General features: G+C 34.6%; 1 long non-coding RNA gene across 1 annotated transcript in view; it reads right to left on the bottom strand.

The window, feature by feature from the left end:
- LOC123382846 overlaps positions 1–18491 on the bottom strand; it is a 123737-nt gene that overhangs the window by 53733 nt on the left and 51513 nt on the right. The window contains exons 2-3 of the long non-coding RNA XR_006591915.1: positions 15644–15686; positions 6573–6653 (exon numbers count right to left, since the gene is read on the bottom strand). This is a non-coding gene — a long non-coding RNA (uncharacterized LOC123382846). The remainder of the gene's footprint in view (positions 1–6572; positions 6654–15643; positions 15687–18491) is intronic.

The raw sequence follows: 18491 nt of genomic DNA, 5'->3' as shown, positions 1-18491 counted from the left end.
AATAATTAAAAACATAAAAGTAACTAAACACTTTAATATTCTCACACACTTTTACTTAGTGTGATATAGCAAACTATAAATAAGTTTTTATAGTATGCATCATTGTTTATGTTATTACAATATGAAATAATTTGTGTTAGGTGATACCTCAGGCAAAAGTGATGGCTTTTAAAACATAGGCAATAGATAAATTGTTTTCTCTAAAAGCTACTGGGATTTGGAATTTCCAGGAATGACTTATTGAAATCTCTCAGATTAGGATGATAAAGTGGCAAGCACATCAAACTGGAATCAGGACTTATGATTTAGGCTTCCTGATTATTAACTTTAAACAAAAATTGCAGCTTTTGTGATTGTAGTTTGTCTGTAATCTAGTGAGACTGGGCAAGGCCTTTCATCTGTAAAATTCAATGAATTTGAAACATTGTATTTTTGTCATTTGGATGTTGTAATTTATTAATATAGTAATTATATAAGTGTTGAATGCATACATGTACACAGAATAAGCCTGTTATATATACACACTGTAGCCTGCATATATATGGAATAAATGTGTAAATACCATATATATTACATATAAAACTTATGTTGTATGCAATATATGTGTACACATATATACATATATGTGTACAGACATATGTATGTGCCCAAGTATACAAAATATAAAGCAATATGTAATCAGTAGCTAATAAAAAAATCCAGTCAATAAACATGTTTATAGTATGTGTTAATTTAAGAACTTGGAAGATTAGACTTAGTCATGAGAAGAAGCAATATATTAAGACCAAAAATTTAAAAAAGCAACAGAAGTGACTCAACAGCTCAACAGAAATAGTCCTGAAATTGAGAAAAATGATGTGATTTATAGACAGAGACCTTAAAATAGTTATCACAAATATGCTCAATGATTTAAAGGAAATTTTAAATATAATGAGGAGAGAAAAGGAAAAAAAATAAAAGAACTAAATTGGCTTTATGGAAATGAAAACTACAAGGTCTGAAATAAAAATATACTGGATGCAATTAACCATAGATTAAAAAACGGAGAAGAAAAGATCATTGAACTGGAAGACAGAGCAATAGAAACCATCCAAAGCAAAACACAGAGAGAATATAGACTAAAAATAATGAAGAGCTCAGTGTAACTTAGGGCAATAACAAGCTGTTTATCATACATGGAGTTAGTACAACATGGACGGGAAGGAAAGGGAAGTAAAAAACAAACATGAAGAAACGGAGAAAAACATCACAAACTGAAGAGAAAATGGCAGAAAATCTTCTAATTTTAAAGAAAATTATAAACCTATTAATACAAAAAGGTCAATGAACTGTAAGGAGTATAAGCAACTAAGAACACCATAATTAAATTGAAAAAAAAACACTAGTATAAAAGAAATATTTTATTTATTTATTTTAAGCTTTATTTATTTATTTTGAGGGAGAGGGAGAGAGCAGCACGATTGGAGGAGGGGCAGAGAGAGAGAGAGAAAGAGTCCCAAGCAAGTTCTGCACTCTGAGCAAGGAGCCCGACATGGGCTCAAACTTGCAAACCATGAAATCAGGACCTGAGCCAAAACCAAGAGTTGGGCACTTAACCAACTAAGCCACCCTCAAATCCCAGAAAGAATATTTTAAAAACTAGAGACTTCTTATATACAGAGCATAATGATAAGAATCCACAGACATACTGTCAGAAATTATAGAGTCAGAAAACAAAAAGGAACATTTAAAGTGCCAGCAAACAGTATGCCAACCACTGTTATTTTTTTCCATTGTCACGCATTCTTTGCTTAGCCTCAGGAATATCAATCTATTGTGAGATAGAGCTTTTGTTTGGAAACCCGTGTGCGCTCTTGTTGGGAATTGGTGCTGCTACTAGGGAAAACATCATGAAGATTTCTCAAAAACTAAAAATAGAACAAATACAGGGATTCAGCAATCTCACTTCTGGGTATATATCCAAAAGAACTGAAATCAGGATCTCAAAGAAATATCTGCATCCCCATGTTCATGGCAGCACTACCCTCAATAACAGGTACAGAAACCATCTAAATGTTCATTGATGGTTGAATGGATAAAGAAAAATTGGCATATGCATACAATGGAACATTATTTACTCCTTAAAAAGAAGGAAATCCTGCCTTATATGACAACATGGAGGACCCTGGCCTGATTCCCTTTACTTTTTAAAATATTTTAAGTGTATTTATTTTGAGAAAGAGAGACAGAGAGAACACAAACAGGGGAGGGTAGAGAGAAGAGACAGAATCCCAAGCAGGGTCTGCAAAATCAGTGCAGAGTTCCATGTGGGGCTTCTGAGATCATGACCTGAACTGAGATCAAGAGTCAGACATGTAACAGACTGCACCACCCAGGTGCCCCTGGCCTGATTCCACTTAAAAGAAGTATTTAAAATACTCAGACTCATAGAAACAGAGAGTAGAATGGTGATTGCCAGGCAATGGGGAAATGAGAAGCTGGTCAATGAATATAAAGATGCTGTGAAGCAAGATAAAATTAGTTCTAGAGATCTGCTGTGCAGCATTGTGTCTATACTTGATGACGCTGTATTGTGCACTTAAAAGTTCATCAAGAAAGTAATGAGTCAGTGTTCTTATCACAACAAAAAAAAATAAAAACTGAAAATTTTAATACTTCTTTATTGATAAAGTAAAAATCAAATCCACTATATTGCTATATTTTAATGTAAACAAATATTTAAATTAAAAAATTAGCTGTATACAAAAGGGCAACTAACGGGATGGCTCAGTCAGTTAGACATCCAGCTTCAGCTCAGGTCATGATCTCACAGTTCGTGGGCTTGGGCCCCACATCTGGCTCTGTGCTGACAGTTCAGAGCCTGGTGCCTGCTTTGGATTCTGTGTCTCCCCCCCTCTCTGCCCCTCCCCCACTCATGTTCCTCTCTCTCCCTCAAAGATAAATAAACATTAAAAAAAATTTTAAATACCTATATACAAAAAATAAGTATATGCATATCAAAATCATAAGAGGATATCACCTTCATACCTGTTAGAACAGCAATTATCAAAATGATACAAAATAACAAATGTTAGCAAAAATATGGAGAAAATAGAACCACTGTGCATGTTGATGGGAATGTAAATTGGTGCAGCCACTATGGAAAACAGTAGAGGTTCTTCAAAAAATTAAAAATGAAAATATCAGGGGCACCTGGGTGGTTCAGTCAGTTAAGTGTACAACTTTGGCTCAGGTCATGATCTCACGGTTTGTGAGTTCGAGCCCCCCATTGGGCTCTGTGCTGACAGCTCAGAGCCTGGAGCCTGCCTCAGTTTCTGTGTCTCCCTCTCTTCCTGCCCCTACTGTGCTCAAACTCTCTTTCTCTCTCTCTCAAGAATAAAATAAACATTAAAAAAAAGAAAGAAAGAAAATATCATATGATGCAACAATTGCACTTTTGGTATTTATCCAAAAAAATGAAAACACTAACTGTAAAAGACATCTGCACACCTGTGATCCATGTTCATTGCCATATTATTTAAAATAGCTAAAAATTTGGAAGCAACCTAAATGTCTATCAATAGATGAATGAAACAAAATTGATATATATATGAGTATTATTCATCCCTACCAAAGAAAAAAATCTTACCATTTGTGACAACATGAATGGACCTTGAGGGCATTATGCTAAGTGAAATAAGTCAGACAGGGAAAGGCAAATACTGTATGATCTCACTTGTATATGGAATTAAAAAAAAAAAAAGACACAGATACAAAGAATTGATTGATGGTTGCCAGAGGAGCTGGGTGAGGAGTGAGCAACATGGGTGAAAAGGATCAAAGGGCACAAACTTCCAGTTACAAAATAAACATTCATGGTACAGCATGGTAATTATAGTTAATAATAGTATATCATACATTTGAAAGTTGCTAAGAAACTAGATTTAAAAGTTTTAATCACACACAAAAAAATTGTGACACCTATGATGGCCTACATTAATTAGATTTATTGTGGTGATCATTTCACAATATATACAAATATCAAATCATTATGTCATACAATTGAAACTAATATAATGCTATATATCATTTATGCCTCAAAAAAGTATATACAAAATAGTGAGAAAGAAAGTGGCAATGCTTTAGATTTTGAAAATCTCTGTGTAATAAATAAAGATAGATGGATTCTCACAATTATTTCTGCATTTAGTTCATTATTATGTTTTCTATAGTTCAAGTATATGAAGAAAATCTGTTCTTAATACAGACAAGTAATTTGAAAAGTTAAAAGTATTCTAAAAGCCTTTTCAGATAATTGTAGATATTTTTCTTTAATATAATGTCAAAACTTGACAAGTGGTAGCTTCTTAAAGGTTAATTTCAATAAGGAATCAGAAAACCATATTAGTGCACTTTTTGTAATTTGTTACTTTCAAATTCATTAGTCTCTTTTATGCTTTGAATGGATCTTTTCCAGATGAATGGTTTTTTAACATTCTCCATTGGTCATTTAAGAAAATATCAGTCCACAGAGTTATGTAGCTCTTCCAAATAAATCATACTTTAAATTGAAAAAATCATATTTTAAATTGAATTGTGTGGTTTATAACATAAGTAGACATAAAATATATAAAGAATATTATTCAAAGACAAGAAAGATAAAATTAAAATATATTTTTGTAAGATTCTAGAATTTAAATGCCGTGGCATCATATTTATTGAGGCTGGACTGTGAGAAAAGTATTAAAAAACTTCACCTATATTGTACTTTTATCTATTCATCTTATCAGTACTATCAATTATGCTTTATGTAAAATATATATATTAGGTTCATAAAAATTCTAATTCTTTATCCTCTTTTTAAAAAAAATTTTAATGCTTATTTATTTTTGAGAGAGAGAGAGAGACAGAGGCAGAGAGAGAGAGAGAGAGAGAGAGAGAGAGAGAGAGAGAGAGAGAGAATGAGCAGGGGAAGGGCAGAGAGAGGGGGAGACACAGAATCTGAAGCAGGCTCCAGGCTCTGAGCTTAGGAACCATGAGATCATGACCTAGGCTGAAGTCGGACACTCAACCAACTGAGCCACCCAGGCGACCCTGTTATTTCTCTTTATAATTTGTGCCCTCTGTCATTATAACATTTCTTCTTTATCTACGATAATTTCTCCTCTTCTAAATACTAGCATATCTATAAATTACCATGTAATATTAATGTTATTTCTTTAGGTATCTTTTGCACAGTGTTTGTATAATATATTTTCTTGATCCTTTTAGATTTAAACAACTATCTAATTTTAAAAGTGGTTTTCTTATGGAAAACACAGGTTAGTCTTTTTATAACTCATGACAATTTCTGCCTTCGACCCTGAGTTTAAACAGTTTATATGTAATACGCGTATCACCATGGTTGTTTTTAAACCACTCTTTCTTTTATACTTTTGCTTTTGTTTTTTGCTCTAGTTTTTTGCATTTTTAGCCTTTATTTGGTTTAATTTAATGCTTTTTAATATTCTATTTTATTGCTATTATTGTTTTAGTAATTATCTCTTAGCTTTTTCTTTTCATTGCTCTAGGGTTTACAAAATACATATTTTTAAAAGAAACACACACTTGTTAATTTCAAATAAATATGATAGTATAAATCAAAGACTAATAGTAATAATTAGAAAAGTTATATGTATAAATCATCCTTATTTGTACTGCTTAGTTTTAGAATGTTTTCTTTTTTTAAGATTTTCTAACATTTATTTACTTTTTGAGACAGGGACTCAGAGTGTGAGGGGGGGAGGGGTAGAGAGAGAGGGAGACCCCAAATCTAAAGCAGGCTCAGGGTATGAACTGTCAGAACAGAACATAACTCAGGAGTCAAACCCAGAAAGAAGAGTGAGAGCATGACCTACCTGGGCCAAAGTCAGAGGCTTAACCAACTGACACACCCAGACGCCCCTAGAATGTTTTCGTTAAAAAATCTTATATTATTGCTTACCCTAGGAAGTTACAGAAGCCTCGAAGTACATATTTTCACAACTTTCAAATTAGTATACTAATAAATACTAATCACACTTAAATAATTTTATTAACGTAGACTTATTTTAATATGCTATTTCCCGTCAAATTAACTTTTTTAAAGGCACGTTTTCTTATAGGCCTATTCCAAACAAAATTCATTTTATTCTAAGTAAAATTCTACAAAATTATGTGGTAAATTTCTGACAACTTTCCCCCCAGGCTGCCCATGAAGTACTGGTTGTAGCAAACATCAAAACCTATTTGGACCTGTGCCTAAGTGACGGACCAAAGTTGTGTGAGTGCAGGCCAAAGCTGGGCTCAGATCTGTGTAACTGAAAAACAGAAGAGCCAGTGATTAGAGACGGACAGAATCAGATTAAGTGAACCTGAATTAAACCGGAACACAGGGAGTGACATTAGAGCACAGAATTAGAAGGCAGAAGAATGCTCAACAAAGACTTTCAGCATTGTCAAGGAAGTCACTGAAATATTCTCTCTGTGGGACATTTGTAGAAATAGCTAGCCTTGTACTAATGGAATAACAATGCATAAAAGCCATAAAAAAAAGAACAAAAGGTGCAACTTACCAGAAGATATATATGCTCAGTATGTAAAATTCAAGGAAAAATATGGCTCTGACTACATGCTTTAAAAGGTAGCACATCAATCTGTGAATAGGGAAGAAAAGCAAATAATTCAGAGTATTTCCTTTGAACAGATGAAACAAAGTCACAAGAAAAAGAACTTCTTTTGCTACTATTTCCCTATGGAATACTGTAGAAAGAACCTAGGGAATAAGAAGTTTTTTACAATTTATATATTAAGAAGATCTATTATACATATATACTCTGAAGGCTAGTATACATACCATATATGTATATATATTGTATATATATATATATATATATATATATATATATATATATGTATATATATTAGGTCTTTATATTTGTAAAGAGGTTTGTTTTTATACAGAACAATGAGATAGCACATGTAAAATATTAGTAAGATATATCTCTTTCTTTAAATGTGAAGAAAACAAAATAAAAAGTAGCCAAGATGAGAATGAACAAATTATATAAATGTTGAATATTTTTTATCATTAGTGACTTTATTCATTAGCCAACAAAATATATCACCAATCAAGGCAAATGGAAAGTGAATGCCAACTGGCAGCTGGTGACCAAAACTGATTTCTATTGTAATTGAATTCATTGCACTCATAATGAGAAATTACTGGGGTGGGGCTTTTTTTGACACAAGTTTTGAAAACTGTTTCTTTTTCACCACCCTTATTTTCATTTTCTGTGTAAGAGTCTGTGGAAAAACAGCTTCCATCCACTGCATCCTTGTTCCTACCCATTCAGTGGCCTGAGCAATGGGACCTGCAGAGTTGTGTTTAGCTGCAAGCCCAGCACTCCAGTCTTCAGAGGGGAACCGCCAGGGAGGCACCTGCTAGCCTTCAGACTAGCCTGCCTCTCCACCATTCTTCCTTGGTCACACAGCCTTTTCCGCAGTGGCCTCGTCTTCCTTTTCAATCTTTTCACGATCTCTGGAGAAGTGCAGATCAGGCATGACCTACCATGTGTGTTTTTGGAAGATGGTGCTATGTATGCGCAGAACTTCCTGGGCCAGCACCCACCAAATCAGACCCACTGAGTAAACCTGCTTGTTGCATAGGGTGACTAAGTTCACACAGAGTAGAGGCAAGTCTGTGTCACACAAAGCAACGATACGCAGGTTAATAAAAGATACCTCTGTGGGGGCTGGTGGTCAGCCCTGGATTCAGTTACCACCAGACGTTATGGCTCCCAGAGACTGACTTAATCTGGTTAGTGAAATTTCCAGAAGTAAGCAGCCAGGAGTAGGAGTGGCTCCAGTGAGAGCAGGAATCTTCAGCACAGCTCACGGGCCAGTGTTTCTGGAGGATATGCTCCTGGGTGAGTCACAGAGAGAAGCTACACCAGGCCACGTGTCACACAAAGGAAACTGCAGCAAATAATATTACAGACAATAACTTCCAAAGCTGTGATTCCTTGAGCAAGTGTGGATAGGTTCCTTTTATTTAGGGTCAGAATAAAAAAGGGGATCCTTGTAGAGGCAGGCATAAGGCTGTGTGTGCATGTGCCTTAAGGAAACATATCTATATATACATTGTGTGTTATGTAAATGAGGCTCTTGCTCCTCCTTGGGCAGAGATTTTAGCATCATAATGAAGTAAAGGTAGCTGATGGTCATTCCAGAGGTCACTCCCATCTACACATGAGTTGGGGGGGGGGGGGTTACACTGAAGCTGATCTGGGTGGTCTGGGCCGGCTGGAGCTCTTGTCAGGGCAAGTCACTGTCACTTGAGGGGTGGTCTCACTTTCCATTTGCCTGAGTTAAGAGAGAAACTGGAAAGAAGAGCTTAAGGAAAAATGTGGGACAAAGGTCGATGAGTACAAGCATGTGGGCAGTAAAGATCAGGTCTTGGGTTCTAGCTGGTGATAATATGACCCTGATACCAGCCAGGAGTCCGATGGTGAAGATAGCATGAGTGGCCAGCAGAAGCTTCAAGGTATTCTTCAGATTTATGATGTGGATGCCAACATGTTCCTTCTGTTAGATGCACTGTTCCATTTGGAGGTCAAGGTTAGTGTCACCTAAGTGGGTTTCTACTACAAGGAATTTGAGGACATCCTCTTCCTTCATTTGCAGGATATCAAGGGCTTCAGACATTGTGAAAATTTCCCTTTAAGTTACAAGGTGAACCCATTAAAACACTGTATAGACCTCTCTCTGGGTTGCACAGAAAAGCTTGAAACTCTAATTTTGAAAGCGCCTATATACAAAGTTAAAAGACAAACCACAGATTGGGAATAGATACCTGCAATGCATGTAACAAAAATGTATTCATTTCAAGAACATAAATAAATTACTACAGAATAGGAAAAAATATATAAAAAATTATGTAAGTGGTGATTTTTCTGTTTTTTTTAATATTGCCACATGAAAATGGGGCATCAAAAATGTTTGTGTCAAATGTTGAAATAAGTTTTTTCTGTCTTTCATCTAGTTTTGTCTAAAAGTGCATAAATCTAAAGGAATCTATTTTAAAATATATAAATAGGCCTTTCTATTCTATTCTGACTTTATTCTGTTTTTCCCTTAAGGACAAAAAGGGTTGTAGTCCACTCTAATTTATCATATCATATTTGCGTTGGCCAGGCACCATTATGTGAAGTATACCCTTGCTCAGACATGTTAGAACTTGAAAAATATATTGCTGAAAATACATACATTTGATTGAATCAGTCTGCTTTTCTATTTCCCCTGTAACTTATTTATAGATATTTAAATGGACAAATTCATTGGTATAGCAATTAGGAACTCATTACAAAGTCTTCTGGATAATTTAATCTTAAAATCTTTTCACTTTTATTTGTGAGTGGGTTCAAGCACATAACTTTCTAACATTTAACAACGTGTAAGAAATTCCTTTGCTCTAGATTGTGACCATAGCAGAGTAAAGTATACCATGGGCAGTCCATTTAGAGTTCAAGACCAGGAAGAGGGCAGTACAACATGAATTCTGCTAAAAAAGAAGTCCAAAATGGAGTCCTTGCCCCTAACAGAAAACCAAGATTTAATTACTGATCTATCCCAGAAATGTGATGTTTTGTCAATCTGAAATTAAGTGATCACCAATAGTGAAGTCATCTGTACCATAAAAGCCTTGCCATTCCCTTTCCGCTCAGATGTCCTGGCCTGAAACAATCCTTTCTTCTCTTTTTAAATAATTCCTTGCCCTGTTTCTTTCTATAAAAAGGAAGTTGTCTTGTACAACTCCATAAAGCATATCTCTACTTACTAGATGTGATGCTGCCTGATTCATAATGGCTTTGAGATCATTGTAATAATAGCCAGAACCAGATAAGAGATTTTTTTTTTATTCAGATAAGATCATTTTCAGTGTTCTTTTGAAGCTTTTAAAAACAGTTGCTTGGGAAGCATATTTTGGCAAAACTGACTCTAGGCCCTATTTCTTTCTCTTTTGCTGCTGTATTCCATGGTATTTGAATTTGATATTTGAACAAATTTAGTTGGGTATTAGGGGAGGCAGAAGGGGTGAAAAAGCCATCACCTTCTTTAATGTTTAGTTTTTCTGGTTTCTCTGTTTTCTTCAGATATGTTTTCCAAAGGTTTTATTAAAAAGTACTTTTATTTTGCTGTATTTTTATTAAATGTAGTAGTACATAGAATAATTGAAAATTCAATAACAGATAAAGGGGACCAGAATATGTCACCCCAAAATATGCCTCTTTGGCATAAGGATTATTTTAAGCTGAATAATTTGTTTGAGCCAAATATTTTTTAAAAGCAGCAGCAGATGCAGGAAAAGCTATGAAAATGACATTTCTATTTATAAGAAAAATCTTTATTTGTAAGGTCATCTCCCCTCTATATCAAAAAAGCATGACACTAAATCTCTAGATACTATTAATGGAGAAGGCAATGACTTCAATCTGCAAAACAACCTTACCCTTGTTTACTGTGCTTTGCCTGATCACCTCCCATACCTGGCTCCAACAGCCTCTACTCAACACATTTTGTTTTTAGAAGAAATGGTGTTTAAGATGATGGCTTGGGCCATTTTGGGGAGTTACTCAGTTTTCCTGGCTATCTCCCATGTATATAGGAAGTATACATGTTACTGAACTTCTGTTTTTCTCCTGTTAATCTGTTTTCCATCATGAGAGGGTGTTTCAGCCAAGAACCTAGAAGGGTGGAGGTAAAATTATTTTTCCTCCTTTACACAGCACAAGATCCAAAGAATAGTTAAAAGAGAAGGAAATCAGCAGCTTTTGTTTCATAGGTAAAGAGGTCTGATTTCAGAAATCAATTATGCTTTGCGTATATATCTGTAATCAGCATTTCTTTAACCTGAAATTCTTAATGAACCTGTAAGAATATTGCTATCTCATGTTTAATTGGTGCAAAGATGCACATGATAAACAAGCTTCCTTTGCTTGCTTGTGTGTTTGATAACCTATTAAGAGAAAGTTTTGCATTTTGCATTTGTTTTAAATTTATTTTTCCAGCTATTTTGAATTTGGTACTGTTGATTATTTTTATAAGGTCTACAAAAGGATCTATCCTCAGGCACTTATGCTGTATTTTCTCATAAATGTAGCCATTAGTATTCATCGAATCACTATTGGAAGATACTCTTTAGTTGACAAAGATTTGGGTGCAACACTAATTAGATTTGAAATTTTTAAAAGAACTCTGGGTAATTACAGTTCAACACAAAACAAGAAATGAATTGAAGTGAAAGGAGTCAAGGATTTTGATAGTTCTGTGCACTAATTCAAGTTGCTAGATGAAGAAGAAGCTTCAAATACACAGCTGGTAATGACTATCAGCTTAAAAATTATGTCTAATTGTTAAGTGTACATGAATAAAAATATTAATAAACAAAAAACTAAGAATGTCATCATTTACTTTGATATAATTCTTTTTTAAGCTTATTTATTTTTTAGAAAAAGAGATAACAAGCAGGGGAGGGGCAGGGAGAGAGGGAGAGAGAGAATCTCAAGAAGGCTCTGCACTGTCAGCACAGAGCCCGACGCAGGGCTCGAACTCACAAACTGTGAGATATGAGTCGAAATCAAGAGTTGGATGCATAACTAACTCAGTTACCCAGGCACCCCATTTATATATAATTCTTTACTGAAACCGTGATATACCTGAAAAGTAGTTTCTCTCCCTTTTTTCCCCATGAGTGTCTTCCACCCTAAGCTGTTTCTTATATACTAGACTTTTACATTTTATTTAGAAGGGGGTACGAAAAACACACACGAACATACACACTGAAGTATCAAAATAAATAAAAATCAACACTAACTTACTCATATATTCTCACTTAAAAATAAACATAAAACAATAACTAACACTAAGCACTTATATGTTCTAAATAATTTATACAAATTGACTTGTATGATAAATTTCATATCACTCTTATAACTTTCATGTAAAAATGAGGAACCTAAAGAAAAAAGAGGTTGAGTATTTATTTTGCCCAAGATTACACAGTGAGCAAATGACTCTGTCAAAAACCTATAGAATCTACTCCAATAATTGCATTCCAACTACTATGCTATTTTGTTATAACCACTGTACAATATTACTTCTCAATATATTACAACAGTTTCTTTACATACAAATATTGATAAAATACCTTTGACATGGATATCCCATTTTCATTTTAACCAAACATTACACTTCATAGTACCACAAGGCAAACTGCCAAAACTCTTCAAATTTGTCCTTTATTTTCCAGTAGAAACAGATATATGCAAACACTTACTGACTAAATTGTTTCTGTATATTGTTAAGTCATTTTCCCATATGTTGGTGTGGACTCAGATAAGTGTATTTCTACATTTTGGTATCCTTTTTGAGAAAAAAAAAGAAATAATCATTGTTTAAGCAGTATATTTAGGCAGAGATACCTGCAGAGTGTTATGAATCTTCTATGGTCCAGGCCTCTGCTATGCAAGAGAAGTTTAAAAATTCCTAAAAGATTAAGTCTAATAGATAGATATTCTTCCACTCTTTTATATAGATACCCTCTTTTTTCTGCTTCTCTGTCCTTTCCCTCCCTGTTATCATATTCAATGTTTTCTCCTACTTTGTCTTTTTTTTTTTCCTTTCCACTGGATAGAATTCTACTACCATATCTCTTTGTTCCTATGGTAGATAAGGAGTTTCTGTCTCAGTTCAAACTACAGGCAGAAGCATGACAAAGCATTCAAATTTTTAATTTTGTTCTAAAATAAAATTATCATGCAGGGATTTTTTACCTAAGCTAGCTGTAAAGCCAATATCTTTATATATCTTTATATATTTGTGAAAGAATTTTGACATGCATTTTCTTACTCATTCCTTATAATACTCTGATAAATACTTTCAATGAAGAAACTTATAGGTTAAGTAGTGGCCCAGAGCCTCAAAAGTAGTTAGTAACTACACATGAAGAAGAACGTAGCCTCTTAACAGTCCCTCCGCCTCTGATCTCTCTGACACACTGCTCCATGGGCACAAGAGGTAAGCTGAAAGGGATCAATGGGAAATCTAGTTGCAACCATGTGCTGTGTACTGTTGTTGTTAACAAAGAAATATGTGATATTGCCTGCCATGTGATTAGGAACCACCAATATCCACATATACTTCTCAAATAGAGTACAGCCCAAGTGAGTGCACAGTATGGTAAATAGTGGTCTTCAGGGTCATTGAAGGAGTCCCTGTACCAAATAGCTCCATCAATAGACCTGAAATTAGAAAGTTATCATTTTCAGGGTTGAAAATTTTTCGTCTTTGAGAGGTTCCCATGCCCCTACATGGATTAAAAACACATGTTAATTTTTTTCATAGACAACTAAGATTTTAGTGTATACAACCCAAGATAGACATCTGGTAGATTACAGATGACTCCAGGAAAATTGGGGAAGAAGCACAACACAGGAAGGATGGCATTGGGGGGGGGGGAGTCCCAGTTTATCATACTTTCAATTAGTACTGGTTTAGTTACCAGTATTATCTCATCTTTGATGCCTCTTATCAAAGGATAATATCATTCCCTTTTAGAGAATTATATAATTCACTTGCTCTATAACTCACAATCCATATCAGATGTTTTTCTAAATCATTTCCCTTCTGAAGTTACCCTATATTCCTACAAGCTGTTTGCTTGAAAATGTTGTTCTTATTTCAAGGACTGAGCAGTTGAATGGCCAGGAATTTTGTCTGTTAGGTTCATCTTTCAGGCCTGTCTGTGCATCCAAGTTTTCACATTAATTGACTGATTGATCCCATTATACATTCATTTAAAGGACACTTACTTTGATCCAGTCTATTCTTAGGGGAAAAATGAGTAAATATTGTCCTCATCATCACATCAAAATATATTTAGAGACAGAGAGAGAGATTTTAAAGGTATAGAACTCAATAAAATAATAAAGTTCTATGTTTTCTAAACTATTTTGTGAGCCAGACTGAAAGGCATATGTTTCTTTGTGATGCTAATTGCTTCTTGTAATATCATCTGTCACTGATGCTTTTACCTACTACATCATTAGGCAACTAACTTCAGCTAATCTGATCATATAATTTAATCCATGATGCAAATGACTGAAACAATCCTGATGTATTAACTGACAGTCTAGATACGGTTAAGTTCGTCATTGACTTGCAGAATTTGTTTTTAAATTTTTTTAAATATTTTTATTTATTTTTGAGAGAGATAGAAACAGAACATGAGCTGGGGAGGGGCAGAGAGAGAGGGAGACACAGAAGCAGGCTCCAGGCTCTGACCTGTCAGCACAGAGCCTGATGTGGAGCTCAAACTTGTAAACCATAAGATAATGATCTGGGCCGAAGTCAGATGCTCAACCGACTAAGCCACCCAGGTGCCCCTTGACTTGCAGAATTTAAACCTAAACAGCTAACCACTTTCTTAGATATCATCTGGAATAACTACATACTACACACAGAGATAATGAGGTTCTGAGTGTCTTTCCTAAGATTATTTGGTGACAGGAAAAAAATCTTTTTCTTAATTACCAATTCTTGGCCATTGAATTCAATTCCATTTACAGCTCATAGGTGGTCTTTAAACTCAAAAAACCAAAAATTTTTATGGAGATTGTGGATATCATAATGATTTGGAGGAGGTGTTGGAGAAAAGGAAGATATTTTTAGCTAAAACAGTCTTTAAAATCACACCACAAAGAAAACTCTTTCTGTCCCCCTGGCACCGAATTTTGGGAAAAGGGTGTGATGTTAATTTAATTAGTTTCCCCTCTTCTGAGAGACTTTACCAAGCGCTTAGAACACTGTCCTCATTTGGGTTAGTGAATTGCCCAAATGCTGTATCTCAGTGTTAATGAATTTATTTAATTTGATATGATATCTAAATGCAATTAAGGTAGTGTTTCAATAGAAGACTCCCCAAACACCTGGCTAGAGATTAAACCATTGGATTTCTTGAACCTCACTCTCTAGGGTTAGGAACTCAATAGAATAACAGGAAAACAAATCTTTGAGCTTCCTAAATAAAAAAGGAGTTTGAATTTCAATGTACACTCGGTATTTATCTGGTTATTCTCTCTTAAATAGAAATATGGTCTCTAACATTAAAATGAAAAGCCTGCACACATAATATTATTTACACTACAGTAAAATGTTTTGTTGTCAAGCATTACAAATTCAGATTGCATAGCTTCCTTATAGAGTTCGTACTTCTCTCTCTGATCAAATACTTTTATACCGAATGTCACTTAAAAGAAGCCAGGATTTGAATCTTTGTGTATTTTCTTAGCTGTTAAACAAACTTCAGAGGCAAAGCAAGGCAGCGACCTTGAAATGTACCCTTGGCCATGATAAAATCATGGTTACCTTTTCTATGGTAGAGAGTTTGCAAGATGTATTATTTCTCTTTTATGTTCAGATCTCAAATCAGATGCATTTTCTCTGGAAATATCTTTTTAAATGGGTTTAAAAAACACTTTTTGGAAAAATAAAAAAGAACAGACTTTAGACTCTTTTAATTTATGCCCAAAGCAGCAAAGGTAAGAGTTCAGCACATAATTAACTTAAAATATACCCCAGAACATACCTGACTCATCATGCTTTAATTAGTCTCCATAAGAAGATGATCTCTGCAAAAATAAAATAGAATACTGATTATAGAGGCCTTGACTCCTACCTGAGCAGAAAACCTGTTCAGTGTATCGCTGGAGAAAGTTTAAATGTCACTGAACAGAAACAAAAACAAAATTTGGCAATTTAATATCCTTGACTTGCCAATATGTAAGAAAGATCTGAATCAATAAGATTTTAGTACGTAGGCAGGGAAATAGTTCCTTCTTATCACACAAATTTAAAAAATATAAAATATTCATGTTTCGTTAAAAAAAAGATGACATGTCCCACCCACATCTCAGAGTGTTATTTTGTATTAAAGAAACTAGAAGTAAGAAGGATAAAATGTGGTGTTTATATATAGTCACAGCGTTAATGTGGCACAATTGACTCTACCTTGAAATTCCATTGTTAGGCAATGTTTACATATTTTCTTAGGTAGAAAATGCAGTAATATTCATTAGCTCATTAGTATATCCATTTCTGTACAGTATTAAATGCTGGTACTAAGAACTCTGAAAATTTTTTTAATTTGTGGTATATATATGTGTGTGTGTATAATACAAACACACACACACTCATTCACACACATGCACAACCATCCATGGGAAATTTGAAACTCCAGAAATAGAGAATAAAGGAAGGTGATGGGAGGAGGAAATGTAGACAAAATTATGAAAATTATTAATCTTCAATGTTTTTAATACTCTTGCTTAGCAATCTGGGAAACTATTTTGTCTCAAACATTTGGGAACAGGACCCAGGAGGAGAGTTTCAGGAATGTGGTCTCACAAGCCTGTGTAAAACATCTGTTTGGGATATAGGGGCTCATTCCTCTCCATGGAAAGGGAAAAGTAAAGAAAGACCAAACACTTTAATTATAAATTTGATGGAATTTTTGTTCTCTATTCCTCTGACAGCTGGGGAGGGGGGTTATAAGTAAAAGAGATGATTTTAATATTCCCTAACTAGGATATTAACAAACAAGGGGACATAGAATTTTATTCCCGTGAATTGTTTACCTTTGAAGGAAACCTACATCCATAGCTAGCAGGAATACAAATATTACAATACATATTAAGTTATCATTAGGTCATCTCAGCTTAATAACTAGAAAATAATGTCAACTGATGTAATTATTATTTTTCACTGACAATGTCAAAATCATACACAGAAACAAAAAAAAATCAGCCCATTGAATCCATAATCAAACTTTTATAAACATTTTGAGTTACTACTATTTGTTAGGGACATTGAAAGATATATAAGGCCCAAGTTCACCTGCCAACAAAAGGGTGGTACAAGCAAATACATTATTATACATTGTAATCAAATTCTATATGATTACAAAGAAAGAAGTCATTAATTCTTGAGAAGTCAAGAGTGTCAAAAATTTAAACTTTTCTTTTTTAAGTAGGCTTCACACCCAGCATGAAGTCCTCTGCGGGGTCTGAACTCATGGCCCTAAGATCATGACCTGAGCTGAGATTAAGAGTCCAAAGCTCAACCAACTGAGCCACCCAGATGCCCCAAGAATATCAAAGAATTTACAGAGAAGTGGACACCTGTACTATCTCAATGTTCGAATAGGAGTTTGATTTGCAGTTAGGTAGGAGGGAAATCATTTTAAGCATTTGTGGTAGGATGTGTACATTAAGTTTAGGTATGAGGAGTAAAGAAGTGGGAAGGAAATGCAATTGTGGTGAGAAAATCGAATACAGAATTTGTTTAAAACAGTAGCGGGTGGCTGAGTGATTTTGTAAACAATAGTCAACGAAGAAGGAGGGTAAGCAACTGGGAAGTTGGTGTGCTTCTCTTTTCTCTAAGCAGCATAAATGGTGGAATGCTGTTAGGAATTCAAATGGAAGAAAAGACTGCCAAGTCAGGGTCAAGGTTCTCATGGGATATATGACATTGTGAGGCAACATGGGGAATAGCCAGATGACATCAGCAAAAGTAACATTTATTGTTTTCAAAATTTCTATGGTTTATAAGTAGCGGTAGAAGTGAGGGTAATTCTGATCTATCTTCTCTCACCTCCTGGTATTTTTAAAAATCCTCCATGTGAGGATTGTAAATGAAGATTCTGGAAAGGGACCCATGAGGTCTCTTAGCAAGGAATATGGGCAACAGTTGGCCCAATGGATTGGCTCAGGAGAAATCATTATCAGTAGAGTGAAGCATAATGGGGCTCTGAAGGACATTTAGAACATGATGGAAGGTAAGCAACCAAAGAGGCTTACAATTTTCCTGTTGACAGAGGGTGACTACGAGGTCATAACTATATTTCCTTGACTTCTATGTTTTAAAATAAACTTTTAAAAATAAAGTTAGTTCATGTTTACAGAAGCTATAAGATCCTGAGCACCAAAAGAGAATGGTAGTTGTGATAAGATTTTTAAAAAATGCATCAAATTATTATCCTCTGCCTCTTTTCTACCCAAGTGAGGTACTATATTTTTCTCTTTGAAAACTGTCCCAATTTTCCTAGCCTGCATCAACATCCCATTATCAGAATTCCTGCAGTCTGATTTACATGCATTTTTACACCATTCTCTATGAAGTGTGAGTGTGCTTGGAGATGGCATCTTCAGAGCTGTATAATATGTTTTTGTTTGCCATGATTAAAGCAGTGTTGAATACATAACAGCTGTTCAGTAAAGACTTGCCTCATCCAATGTTTAAATGGATGAATAACAAGCTAATGACTGAGGGGTTGTAGGTTATGTAGGAACATTATAACCTGTTTCTTCTTCTGAGAATATCTATCCTTATCCCAAAAATGTTTTGCAAAGTCAGTTGATTCTTCTGTGCTGATGCAA

Source organism: Felis catus, chromosome F1 (genome assembly GCF_018350175.1).
Source record: "Felis catus isolate Fca126 chromosome F1, F.catus_Fca126_mat1.0, whole genome shotgun sequence".
Taxonomy (NCBI): domain Eukaryota; kingdom Metazoa; phylum Chordata; class Mammalia; order Carnivora; family Felidae; genus Felis; species Felis catus.
Note: the sequence above shows the minus strand (reverse complement) of the source record. Positions and strands in the feature narration are given on the sequence as shown.